The sequence below is a fragment of the Chelonia mydas genome, chromosome 6, assembly GCF_015237465.2.
Source record: "Chelonia mydas isolate rCheMyd1 chromosome 6, rCheMyd1.pri.v2, whole genome shotgun sequence".
Taxonomy (NCBI): Eukaryota; Metazoa; Chordata; order Testudines; family Cheloniidae; genus Chelonia; species Chelonia mydas.
Window position 1 is genome coordinate 83,530,542 of NC_051246.2, and position 13,748 is coordinate 83,544,289.

A 13,748-nucleotide genomic window follows, 5' to 3' on the forward strand; every position below is an offset into this window, starting at 1 on the left:
GCACCCTGTGTACCATCTGTCTTTGCATGCCGCTCAGCCCTCCGTCTGGGAATCAGCTAGTCCAAACTCCTTCCATGGTAACCAAATGTCCTGATGTAGTCCCAAAGAATCAATGTATCCTCTGGGCCCTGTGCTCAGCCCTCTCCTGGGGTTCCACTGCCTTTCCCTGCCTCTGGGATCAAGCACTGTCCTGCCCAACCTAAGGCCTCCAGGTTCCAACGGGCTCTGACACTTTGGCACTTCAGCCCTTCACAAGAGCAAGCCAGTCTTCCTGTTTGCTCCCTATGGCTTCTTCCCCAACTGAACTCTCTCGGCCTATGGATAAGACCCAGGTGTCTGTTGCATTATCACCTGATCCTTCCCTAGTCCCACGTCTCCAGCTTCCAGGTAACTACCTAATTACTGCTCAGGTGAAGTGAATAGGACTCACTGAGCCTTTAACCCCTTCTCATCCATAATGGGGTTTCACCCCATGACAGCATATAAGCCTGGATAAAGAAAACTAAAGTTTTTCTACAGCAACACAGGGATCAGAACATAAAACTGAACCCAGAAAACAGTGTGACTCAAACAGCATGAGATGCCATACATTGCACTTCTACTCACAGAAGAGGGTCTGAAACAGATCCTAACAGATCAAGGCAGTCAGTCATGTCAGCTATAGTGGATGTGAAAGGGATACAGCACTTCATAGGAAAGATAATTTTTTTTGTCCGAGTTCTGTCCACACCTGCCTACAGTAGTGGAACCCATACATCTGCTCATAAGGCAGGAGGTTGAGTGTGACTGGGCAGGTCTCCAACAGCAAGCACTTGGCACGCTGAAACAAATGATAAATGGAAGTACAACTAGCCAGGACAGCCACTGACACTCCAGTGTGGTGCATCGGAGAAAGGATTGGTTTTAACTCTTTTGCGGGTTCCTTATGCCAGCAGGGCCCTGTCTGAGACTGAACAGGGGTATGACCAAATAGAAAAAGAATTTCTGGCTGTGGTACATGAAGTCAAGCGATACCATCAATACATCTATGGCCACCCAGTAATAGTTCAACCAGACCATAAGACTAGACCATAACCAGACCAACCAGACCAGGGACTGCTTAGTGCTCCAAAGAGATTACAGTGCATGCGGGTGCACCTCCAGTGCTGCCAGGCAGAGATCAGGTATTGTCCAGGAAAATTACTGGTTTTAGCTGACACTGTGCAGGGCATATATACCTGGTATCAGCAAGTGTGGGAAGGGTATCCAGACACTAAGTCTGTTAACATGCTGCACTGTCTCCCAGTTTCAACAGTGAAGCTGATGGAAGTCAAAGTGGCTACAGAAAAGGACATCCAACTATAGCCAGTGAGGAAAGTGATACTAGCAGGGTGGCCAGAAGACAAAAGCCAGGTCTGGAAGGAACAGACCCATATTTTCAAATTGAAGATGAGCTGAGTGCGCGGGATGGAATCATATTTCAAGGTTAGAGAGCTGTTGTACCTGCCTCATTACATAAGCATGTCATGGGAAAATACATTCCTCACATCTGGGCATTGACAGCTGTCTTAGCCTGGCTCAAGAATGTGTTTACTGGCCAGGAATAAATACACAGTTCTGCTTCTTGATAGAAGGATGTGACACCAGCTGGTTGTGTGATTTCCCTCCAAATCCTGCTCCACTCTTTTTTGTGATGGAGTGAATGGTGGCCATGGCAAAGGTGGAATGGATAGAGAGGAGAGAAGGAAATTAGTATGTTGTTTTCGTAGACTTTGATTTTTGTTTTTTACTCTGTTGTTTGTAATGCCTCCTGAGAAGTATAAAATCTTTTTTCACAAACAGATTTTGTCCTCTCCCATTGACGAGCATTATTGTGCACCCTTTCTCTCCAAAAATGCTGGACCACTTGAGCTAAAAAAGAATTCAGTTTTTATGCAAGTGAACCTTGCTAGTGACTGTAAGATCCATTTTAGTTTCCAAATTTTGCAAATTAGAAAATGAACAAACTTAGCACTTCACAGGAGAGCTGAGAATTAAATAGTTAATGTTTGTTCAGCAATTTGAACCTAAAAAGGGCACCATATAAGTGTTAAGAATTATTTTTAGCTTCTGAAGGTTCTGTTTCATTATTGTTTGTGGAGTGGCTTCTAATGAATTGGACATAATGAACATCCACAACTCTATCTGTGCAGATAAACTAAATCAAAGTCCCAAAGTAGTGCTGTTTCTGTTCTTTACCCAAGGCAAGGGTGAACATGGATACTGATGTCAACTCTTATGTTGTCATCATTCTTCCTAAAACATCACCTTTCATTTACCTGCCCCTTTTTTACTTCCTCTTTACTAAATATAGGAGTATCTATTTGGTGTGAGACCTGGACTTAGCTTCCTGAGTGTTGAGTGTTTGCCAAGAAGATACGGGAACATCAAGGCAGCTTGCCTGAACCTGATATTGGTTCTGTCACTCTTGTCTTTAGGCATAATAGACTCTTACGTTTCCTCATTAGAGAGAAAACATGTAATCTGGGGTTTCCTTGGCAGCTTTCTTTTCCTGCCCTAACCCCTCTATTTAACTTAATGAGTCACCCATCATAATATCCGGCACCTTTTCTCTCTTCCATGTTTTGTTTTCTATGGAGGTTTCCTTTGACTCCAAACAAAGGAGAGAGACAGTAAATAACTAAAAAAACCCTTCCACCCTCCCTGTCTGAATGGCTTTTTGTTCTGATAAGTGGCCCAAGCAGACTCCCTCTGCAACCAAGCTCTCCTTTTGCATGCAGAATCCTGTTTCCTGGGCAGGAATCCAGCCCTGTACATTTTCAGCAGACATTATGGAAATGAGCTCATTATTATTAATTTGTGTCAGCTCCTGAACAATTCATGATATTTCTTTTTGAATTAAAAATAATAAAATCTAAAGAAATAAAATAATTGTCACTTCTGATTCTCCTTGCTAAATCCCAAGCCCTGGCCTGAAGTCATAATTAAAACACAATCAGAATAACTACTGACAGGTTTCAGAGTAGCAGCCGTGTTAGTCTGTATTCACAAAAAGAAAAGGAGTACTTGTGGCACCTTAGAGACTAACAAATTTATTTGAGCATTAGCTTTCGTGAGCGTCATCATCCAATGAAGTGAGCTGTAGCTCACGAAAGCTTACGCTCAAGTAGAATAGCTACTGTTCACTGTCTAGCTTGGAAACTTTATATAAACCAACTTGTGTTAACACGCTTAACAAATTTTCCACTGCTTTGCCCTTTACAGGGATTCATGTGTGTATGTGTTTGTTTATTTTATTAAATTTAAGATGGATTTGCCTCCTGTGCCTCTAGTTCTCTGAATCATCCCCCTTTTCTCTCTCACACAGGCACACTGGTAAATAAATAGCAGTGAAATGTGGCTATCACAGCTGAATGAACTTCCTGTGTGCACATATTTATACTTGCTGCATTTGGCTTTATTTACACTCTGAAGTGCAGAGACCTCTCTTTTTTTCTTTTTTTTTTTTTTTAATTCCCTGGCTGGTTGGAGATTAAAAAACGAAGGAAGAATAAAGCTACTGTTATGTACCTTACATCATCCATATTTTAAACATATATGTATAATATTATAGATAAACACACGGATTTCCATATACAAACACAATATAAAAATGTACATATGTATATAATGAAAAAATATATACTCATGAAATTTTATGGAAAAGACTAATAAAAAATTCAAGAGTATTGCTCCCAGTTGAGATGGGGGCAATCTCACAGTTCCTGTTGTAGCTCTCCCATTGTTTTGGTCCCTAAATCCCATGATTCTGTAAGATACTTTGGAGATTTCAGGAGACTGAATGTGGTTTCACTGTCTGATGACTATCTCACACCCCGAGGAGATGCTCTACTCAATAGGTTCAGGAAAGCCAAACAAATCACTGTGGTAAATTCATCTGAAGAGATCTAAGCAAATTCCCCTCAAAAATGAATTCAAAGAGAAAACTGTCTTTACCTCTCCCTCAGGGCTCTCTCCTTTTCCCTATGAGCTACCAGATTGCATGGAGCTCCAGCCACCTTCCAGTGTTGGATGGACCACATTTTCTGGTTGTTATTATCATTTTGAATCTGCATGACATGATTATTTTTAGTGCATATTGGAGCTCACACTCCTTTGCACCTGTGTTGCAGTTACTTGGAGAGGCTGGAGTAAGAGAAGTGTAAATTTGATAAGAAGGAAACCAAATACTCAAGGTACCTTGTATGGAATGGGAAAATCTAGCTATTTCTAGATAGTGCATAGGCAATGAAGAGATTTTGTTGTCCAGATTAGTCATAAATAGATGGTATTTTATATTTTTTTATCTGGATATCACATCTCACATTGCCTCCTGCCATTCCTTTAACACCAGGGTGGGGAACCTATGACCCACGGGCCACATCCGCCCCACTGCTTTATTTCATCTGGCCCATGGCAAGTCTCCGTGCCACGAGCCGGAAGCCCCAAGCCTCAGTACCCTCCCCCACGGGGCTGGACCCGTGAGCACCCAGCTCGAAGCTGGGGTTGCCAGGCCATTAAAAGTATGGTTGGCTCCACGCAACTCCTGGAAGCAACCAGCATGTCCCTGTGGCCCCTAGGCAGAGGGCGATCAGGGAAGCTCCACGCACTGCCTCTGCCCCCTGTGCCGACTCTGCAGCTCCTATTGGCTGGCAACTGCAGCCAATGGGAGCTGTGGGGGTGGCACCTGTAGGCACAGGCAGCATGCACCACGCAGAGCCCCCTGTCCCTCTGCCTAGGGGCCGGACATGGCGGCCACTTCTGGAAGCAGCACGGAGCCAGGGTAGGCAGGGAGCCTGTCTTAGCCCCGCTGCACTGCCGACCGGTAGCCACCTGAGGTAAGTGCCAGCCAGCCTGAGCCTGCACCCCGAACCCCAGCCCTGAGCCCCCTCCTGCACCCAAACTCCCTCCCGGAGCCCACACCCCGAACCTTCTCCTGCACACCAACCCCCTGCCCCAGCCAGGAGCCCCCTCCTACACCCCAAGACACTCATCTCCAGCCCCAACCCAGACCCTACACCCCCAGCTGAAGCTCTCACCCCCTTCCACACCCCAACCCTCTGCCCCAGCCTGGAGCCCCCTCCTGCACCCTGAACCTCTCATTTCTGGCCCCACCACAGAGCCTAGGGGAAGCCCTGAGCCTCAGCCTGCCCCACCCCGGGGCCTGTGTGTGGCCTGCGACTGGTTTTTCCTGTGGGTCAGTGGCCCCTGATAGAAAAAAGATTCCCCACCCCTGCTTTAACATATCTAACCAAATAGAAGGCTCTGAAACAGGTCGACTGGAAGGCATAATGTGACATAACCTTTTCCACCATAAAAGGGATCCTATGCCAGTACCCAGTGCTTAGGTGCTGTCATAAATATAAAGGGAAGAGTAAACCCCTTTAAAATCCCTCCTGGCCAGAGGAAAATTCCTGTCACCTGTAAAGGGTTAAGAAGCTAAAGGTAACCTCGCTGGCACCTGACCAAAATGACCAATGAGGAGACAAGATACTTTCAAAGCTGGAGGGGGGAGAAACAAAGGTTCTCTCTGTCTATGTGATGCTTTTGCCAGGAACAGAACAGGAATGGAGTCTTAGAACTTAGTAAGTAATCTAGCTAGATATGCATTAGAGTATGTTTTGTTTAAATGGCTGATAAAATAAGCTGTCCTGAATGGAATGTATATTCCTGTTTTTGTGTCTTTTTGTAACTTAAGGTTTTGCCTAAAGGGATTCTCTATGTTTGGAATCTGATTACCCTGTAAGGTATTTACCATCCTGATTTTAGAGGTGATTCTTTTACTTCAATTAAAATTCTTCTTTTAAGAACCTGATTGCTTTTTCATTGTTCTTAAGATCCAAGGGTTTGGGTCTGTGTTCACCTATGCAAATTGGTGAGGATTTTTATCAAGCCTTCCCCAGGAAAGGGGGTGTAGGGTTTGGGAGGATTCTGGGGAGAAAGACGTTTCCAAGCGGGCTCTTTCCCTGTTATATATTTGTTAGACGCTTGGTGGTGGCAGCAATTAAGTCCAAGGACAAAAGGTAAAATAGTTTGTACCTTGGGGAAGTTTTAACCTAAGCTGGTAAAAATAAGCTTAAGGGGTTTTCGTGCACGTCCCCACATCTGTACCCTAGACTTCAGAGTGGGGAAGGAACCTTGACAGGTGCATTGACTTTATCAAAGAAATTCTTGCTCTGGACCAGTGCTTCAGAAGTTGGCCCAAAACTTTCATTTTCATAAATGTACTGCTAATTATCTGCAAATCAGGTGACAGATGACTAATGGCTATAAAATGCACCTACATTATTTTCATATGTATAAACCAAAGACAAGAGTTGGGCATAATGTAGCCTGGTAAAACAGAATACGTTCAATAACAGCAGAACAGAGTCAAAAAGGAATGATAAAGGCTTACACCATGGGAGGAATTACTTCCTTCGCAGTAGTGAGATCCTTCCTAACATAATTTAAACATACCTAAATAAAGGGCCTTATTTTGGAAATCCTTTGGCTATTCTACAGTTTTCTACAGCCTCTGTGTACCAGAAAGGAAGTGCCTTATGCATAACGGATCCATTCTGCACACCAGTTCCCCTAAACTCCAGAGCTTGGTTCCTGAACATTTCTTCCTCTCAAAGCTAGGGATCCATAGTTGGGTCCTTGTCACCTTTCTCCATTCCTGAAACTAAGGTATTTACTATAGGGTGTGGTGTATCCTTTCCTCTTGATGCAGAACCCACAGGATCTTGGCCAGGAAATCCACTATCCCCTCCAGTCTAGAGTTCTTTGAGAATGGATTTGAGAAACAATTTTAAGTCCGTTAGGATCCAAGCCTCTGCCCTCAGTGATCCCAAAGATTTCGTTCCCGGCAGGGTCCCACTTCCTGGTAACCAGGTTCTTTAAGACTGTATCTTACTTCCCATCCCTATTCAATCTCCTGTCACCTCCTGCAACCTAAATCTAGTGTTGAATACCTTCTGCTCAGACCCATTTAAACCCATCCTTAAGTTGCAGTTGCCTTGGCTGAACAGTGGTCACTTCCTCGGTGCAGCATGTAGATGCTTGCGTAGGCTGACTTTGCTGGGTCACTGCCTTGCATTCAGTCCACATCTTTTCAAAACATTACCAGCTGGATGTTCATGCATCTTCTGGTGAGGTCTTCAGTTGACAAGTCCTCACAGTGTCCTTCTATAACAACGCTGCCCTTTGCAGATAAGTCCAAACACCTTACATTGACTGGTCTCCTTCCTCTTTCCTCACAGTTTTTTCCATCCTACATAGCCTAACTTAGTTTCTCCATAGTTACTCCTCCTCTTCTTGGGTATGGTCATTGGTACTTGTTTGTACATACTGGTGACGATCACATCAAGGAAAAACAGTTTTTCCCCTCTTACCTCACTTATTGCTTTCTGTGATGTGGCATCATTAGTATGGGCACCCACCCAGGATGTCCCAGTAGGTGGTTAGATTCAGGCAAAGTGGCTAGACTAGTGTAGGCTAACCACATATTTTCTTTAGTTCTGGAATTGTTTAACTGGTAAAGCCTGCCATAAGGAGGAGCAACTTGGAGTTAAAATCCTGCATATGGATTGGCTACACTTGTCTGACAGACAAATGATGAGGACTCACCCATTTGTCCATAGTCAAGTTTGTTTATACACACAGACTTAAAACTTGCTAGTACATACATGAAAGCAAAATAGTAACAGTCCTGCCAAGTCTGGAATTCAAGGCTTTGTTTCTTCTGCAACAGATGGAGTTTCCAACTAGTGCAGTGAATGTATCAATGGGGTTATTACCCATCTGAGAAAAGACAGACAGACAGACCCTGGACACAGGGTTTTTCAAATAAAAGATTTTCATTTTACTCTTTAAGTGAAAAATGTATAAGACTAAATCATAATAAATGTTTTGTCCCTTCAACCAACATAAATGTGTGGAGCTACACAGATGACTATGTATAAGTTTTTGGATTTAATTGGTGAAATTTGCCAGTGCTGTCCATCTGCCTCCTCTAGATTTTTCCTTATAACCTCAGGGAGCTGTCATGCTGATACTTACTAAATGTAATTTTGTCACATCAAAAATGTATCTGAGGCTAAGATGAAAAGGTACTGTGAACAAGACCAATGACACTGAGCTACAGCAGGACAGAATAAAGCAGAAGGTTTGATAATGAGAGATTACACTTTCCAGCTATTCTTGAGGACCAGAGGGAGGGAATTATTTGGTTTATGCTGGCAGCAATTTCCCTACGCCATGTGAGATGACATATCTCAAGCTGTTGCAAATGTAGGCAGAGCAGCTACAAGCCATGGCTCTTGGTTGGATCTAGGTTCCCTGGGGGTATCAAATATATTGAAAAGGGCTCCTAAATAGGGACTGATCACTTAATTTGACTGTTTGAATGAAAGTCCCACATAGTCTTCAGTCTCTAACACTTGTTCACAGCTCCCTTGAAGCTTAATAATCACTTCTAATATTTTTTTAAAAATTAGATTAGCTGTTCATGGTTACAGTTTTATAACTGTAACATATCAAAAGTGTCAAACAGCACTTATGCCGTATTCCCTTTTTTAGATTCCATAAACCAGAACTGCAATAAACAAAGTGTAATGTCTCCCTGATGCATTTAAATTTCCTGAGACATATCAGCATTCATAAACAGATGTTTGTTTCCCTAGAGAGATTAAATTCCATTCATCAAAACTTAAAGTAGAGAGACCCAAACTTTCCAACTAAATATTTGAACAGAGAAATGTTTGTACTAATGGGTTGGGTTTTTGATTTATTCTTTTTCTGCCATGAATGAGCGATTAATTATGGTGTTGCTGCACTTTTTCAGCGCTACAATACCAGTAGCCTTTTGTCCTTCATGTCACTGCAAGAAAAATCCTTCAAGGATTTCAGTCCTCGTGAATATGTAACACCTTTCTATTTATCTCAGTACAATATTCTTATGTATATTTAATATCAGACTTTTAAATGACTTTGTTTTACCTCTACATGCTCTGATTGATTATTGCTGCTAGCCTAAGAAATGCATACAAATCACAATGCTGAGAAGTGGTTTGTTTTTCAAATTTAAATTTTATAATAAACCACTTAATAATTAAATATATTGTATTTCAGTTTGAATCCAGTAAACCACTCCAAAAGGATAATGGGCCTTAGATAAAGTTAATGCTTCATTATATGCACCCAAACATGTAATGCTTTTACAAAATTAATTACATTTAGATGGGTACATTTATAGAATACTCCAAGACTGCTCATACACTGGCATGACATTTAATCACTTAATTAGTTGTTATTGTATATTAATTAATTTTTAAAAGATCTAGGATTGCCTAACATTCAGATTATCTTTATATTATTACATCTATTTGTAAACATCAATACATATTAATGTAACATGTAAGCATGTACAGTTAGTCACTATGGTGCAAACACACATAAAAGATTGTGTGTTCACTGCCATGTATTTTAAGTATTGCTAAGGTAATGAAGAATAGCACCCAACTTCTCCCCAAGTTTACAGTCCCCTCACATCATTTGGTAAATTCACAAAAAACAAAGTTAGGAATGCTCAATGTTATGTGACAGACCCAGACCAGTGGGATACAGGAGTCTGTAGAAGGCAAATATATTGGCCACTGGATGAACAGTTTTCTGTTCCCTGAGTGACCAGAGCAGAGGCTGCCCTAGAGCAATCAGGAACTTGCCAGAACCAATTAAGACAGGCACGCTAATCAAGACACCTGGAGCCAATTAAGAACTTTCTAGCTTCAATTATGGCAGGCAGGCTAGTCAGGACACCTGGTTTAAAAAGGACCTCCCATCTGTTAGTAAGGGGGCATGCCAGGAGCAGGAAGTGAGAAGGTGTGCTGCTGGAGGAGTGAAGAGTTCAAGCGTGATCAGGCTTCAGGAGGCAGATCCTGCAGTGAGGATACAGAAGGTGCTGGGGGGAAGGCAATAGGGAAGTAGCCCAGGGAGTTGTAGCTGTCACGCAGCTGACACAGGGAACATTGTGGACAGCTGCATTCCACAGGGCCATGGGCTGGAACCTGGTGTAGAGGGTGGGCCTGGGTTTCCTCCCAACTCCTGAGCGGACACAGGAGGAGTTGAACCTGGTCTGTGAGAAACACCAGAAGGGAAGGCCTAAATTGGAAAGGGATCTGCCCTGTCCCTGACCCACTAGGTGGGACACAGAGACTGTGGGGATTGTTCTCCATTTCCCCCATGCTGGCCAGTGATGATGTTAGCTGAGTGGATGGCAGGTTTGAGCCACTAGCAAGAGTGGCCAAACTGAGGGCTGCCGTGAATCTCTGAGGCGAGCAAATCTGCCAATAAGCACAGGACCCACCAAGGCAGAGGAGGAACTTTGTCACAGTTACCCATAGGCAAGTTATTTATATATTTAAGGTACTCTATAGAGAGTCATTGATTACGATGTTGCTTTTAAGTGTCTGCTGAAGTAAGAGACCATAGTTGCAAAAGATTTTACTTCCCTTCAATTTGAAGCCATCCTAGTCACAAATACATCATATTCTGCTACGATTCATGAACAAAAGCAAACCCTTCTCTAATATTGCTTCTGAAGCAGATGTATGAAAACTATACAAGACCTAGGGCTATCAAGACTGCTTAATGTTGTTTTAATGTGACTGCCTATTCACAGGATGCAGAGATACAAAGATGGTGCCACTTCTACATATGCGCTTTTCTTAATGTCTTTGCAACTGCCACACTACACAGCTAAGACACTGCAGATGGAGAGGTAGCTATGGCTCTTTAGATTGTCCAACACTTTACATTATAAAACTGCATCTTCAGTTGCTTATAAATTTACCAAACTAACTATTAAGGATGACATTTTCCATGTCAGATGACTGCCTTGGGCTGAATTTTTGTTAAAGTTTAAGATAAAATATTTCACCCATTTCTGAGAATGAGGTTAGTGGGAAATAATTGTTTGCCAATGTGGAAAAATTCTTATAGCTGCTTTTATTGAGAAACTCTAGTGTCCCCATGCTTTGGAAGAGGGATTTAAGATTAGGCAGGGAGAGATGCCCTGGTGTCAGGAATGTGATTTTCACCATTCCTGTGAAAATCCACCCAAATTTGGCCACGGTATAAGCCTCTAAATATAACAGCCCACATATGCTAAGTAGAGGCTTGTTAGAGTTTGGAGTTTGGCAGCATTAAGAAGATTCTGTCTGCACTGAGCATACTCCATTCCTATACAGCTCCTATACTCTAACCACACCGAGCATGCCCCATCATCACAGAATGATTGCGTATCCTCTATCCCAGGGCTTTAGAGACCGAGCAGGACTTTCCCTGCAATTGCTTCTCCTGGCAGCCATAGTGGCACCAGACCTAAAAGGTGAAAAACTGTCTCTCCTGTGCTCTCAATGCTCCTCTTGCAGATCAGGCAGCATGGAGAAGGAGGATGTTGTCTGACTCAAATGCAGAGGGTTGAAAAGCAATATGGGTAAAGAGGCAGGAGCTTGGGTAGAGGGGAAAATAGGAGCAGGCATGGGGGTAGGTGTAGGAAAGTTATAACACATGATTCTCCAGAACCTGGAATTGAACTCAGGAGTCCTGAACTCATCATTGCTCTGCTCTCAGGAAACTCTCTAGTAGCTGGTCAACATAGAAGATAAGTCTATTATTTCTACCACATACCTACATTAGTTCAAGTACTAGAAGTTTGTGTTGTGGATCGAATGGTCTGAACCCTGCGATAACCTGTAAGGAGGTTAGCATAGTTCACATCATGCAATAATTTTTTTTCTTTTCAGTTTGCTTTTGAAAAGAACTTTGGAAATTAATTTTTTCTAAAACCACTTTAAAAGAATGTTAAGGTTGCAAAGTCAAGCACTCAAAAGTTAAGAAGAGCCAAGTCAATCTTAATTCATCCTCGTTTTGCATGTGCTTTGTGACACAGTCTTTAATTGCATGATCTCCAGCTATTTTTTCCACAGGATGCCTGCTTCATTCATTGCACAGAACGGGCCATGCTCTGGGAATGAATCAGGGAAGTATAGTGAGAGAGACTGTTGCCTGTAAGACCCTGCCTCAGTAGTCATAAAAGTTGGAATGTGTGTAATATTTGAAGTACTGAGGATGGGTGGGCATAGGTCCGCACAAAACTAAAGGCCCTCCCCCTCACTTGAGGGGGAGGAACCATTGGACCCAAGGATCAATTGAGTATGGGGGTTGGAATGTGTGTAACAAATGAGGCAGAGGATTGCAGAAGCAGAAAGGAAGGTTTCATGGTAAATGTATTCAGTGCTGCCCTGGAAAATTGGATTCTATCCCAGCCTCTGCCACATGTTATACTAGGCAACCACTTAAACAAAACATTTCACAGGTGGCCACTATCTGTATTCCATGTTTTCTGGGTGCCTAATCTGAGACTTCTGCAAGCAGATTGGCAGAAGTACTGAGTGCTCACGAATGCAACGGAAGTCACTTGGAGTTGTGCTTGAATATATAAAGTGCTCTGAAAAATCAGGCATTAGGTGTCTCAAATTGAGTACCCAAAATTTAGCAGACTCTTTTGATAATTTTGGCCTTAATTTCTTGCAAGGGCAATCTTAATTCTGTTATTTCCTAACTGTTGAACGCTTGATTTTTTCAGTCTTAACATTCTTTTAAAATAGTTGCTTTGAGGGGGGTGGGTTGTACGTAACTAACCATATGTAGAGACTGAGAGTCAAATTCAGCTGTGATAGTAGAGGCAATGCTATTGACTCCAACTGCATTGAGACAGTTTATGCCAAGAGTGAATTTAGCCCTGTATTGTTAGAGTTGAATCTGGTAAAAGTTGATTTTTATCCACTCCCTGTTATTCTTAGTCTAGTTAAACACAATTTCTGCCTGAATTACACATCTCCTTGATAAGCCTGAACAGATGCATTTCCCCAGCTTCGTCCAGTGATCTGTTTTTGCTATTCCCACATCCACTAAAAATGTGGGATGCTCACCTTCATCATTACTTTTCTTCATCATTACCAGATCCTTGAACAGAGAACCATAATGGAACATACCTGGAAGACTGAGCTCGTACAGCAGACCTGAAACGGTTCAATTTAAAACTATCATCTAGCTCCCAACCATTCTTCACTTTTCCGTCTGGCCTGCCTTTGTAGCCAACTATGATGTAAATTAATGCTAGTAATTAAAATAACTTCTAGCCTGTTTCCTGGGCATCAAAATGATACTTCTCACCAGGAAATGACAGGATTCAATTCAAGGTTTTAGTCCTCTTTGTAATAAAGGTGTGACATCCAGGAGTGCTGGTAAGAGACTAAAAATTAACTGGTCAAATAATATCAAAGGTTATGCGCCTATTATATGGCTATACACCAGGTATATGGCAGGGATCGAGCCCTTAAAAATGAAGATAAAATATAATATCTCCCAAATACAACAACCACAAACTAATATAGAGACAAGGTGGATGAGGTAATACCTTTTATTGGACCAAATTCTGTTGGTGAGAGAGAGAAGCTTTTGAGCTTACTCGGAGCTCTTCTTCAACTCTGGGAAATGTGAGCTGATAGTAATATGAACAAAATCATATTTTGTTTGGAATTATTTAAATTCCACTGAGGTGAACTGTGGTCCATTGTCTATCACTAGTTAGGGTGACCATACGTCCCATTTTGGCTGGGATGGGCCCCTTTTTAAGCCCTGTCCCGGTTGTCCTGACTTTTTTGGCAAAACTGGGCATTTGT

General features: G+C 42.4%; 1 long non-coding RNA gene across 1 annotated transcript; it reads left to right on the top strand.

The window, feature by feature from the left end:
• The first annotated feature begins 9,897 nt into the window (after window positions 1-9,897).
• Window positions 9,898-13,230, top strand: LOC122466250. Its single transcript, XR_006291626.1, has 3 exons — window positions 9,898-9,958; window positions 10,682-10,780; window positions 13,027-13,230. It is a non-coding gene; the product is annotated as an uncharacterized LOC122466250 (long non-coding RNA).
• The last annotated feature ends 518 nt before the right edge of the window (window positions 13,231-13,748 follow it).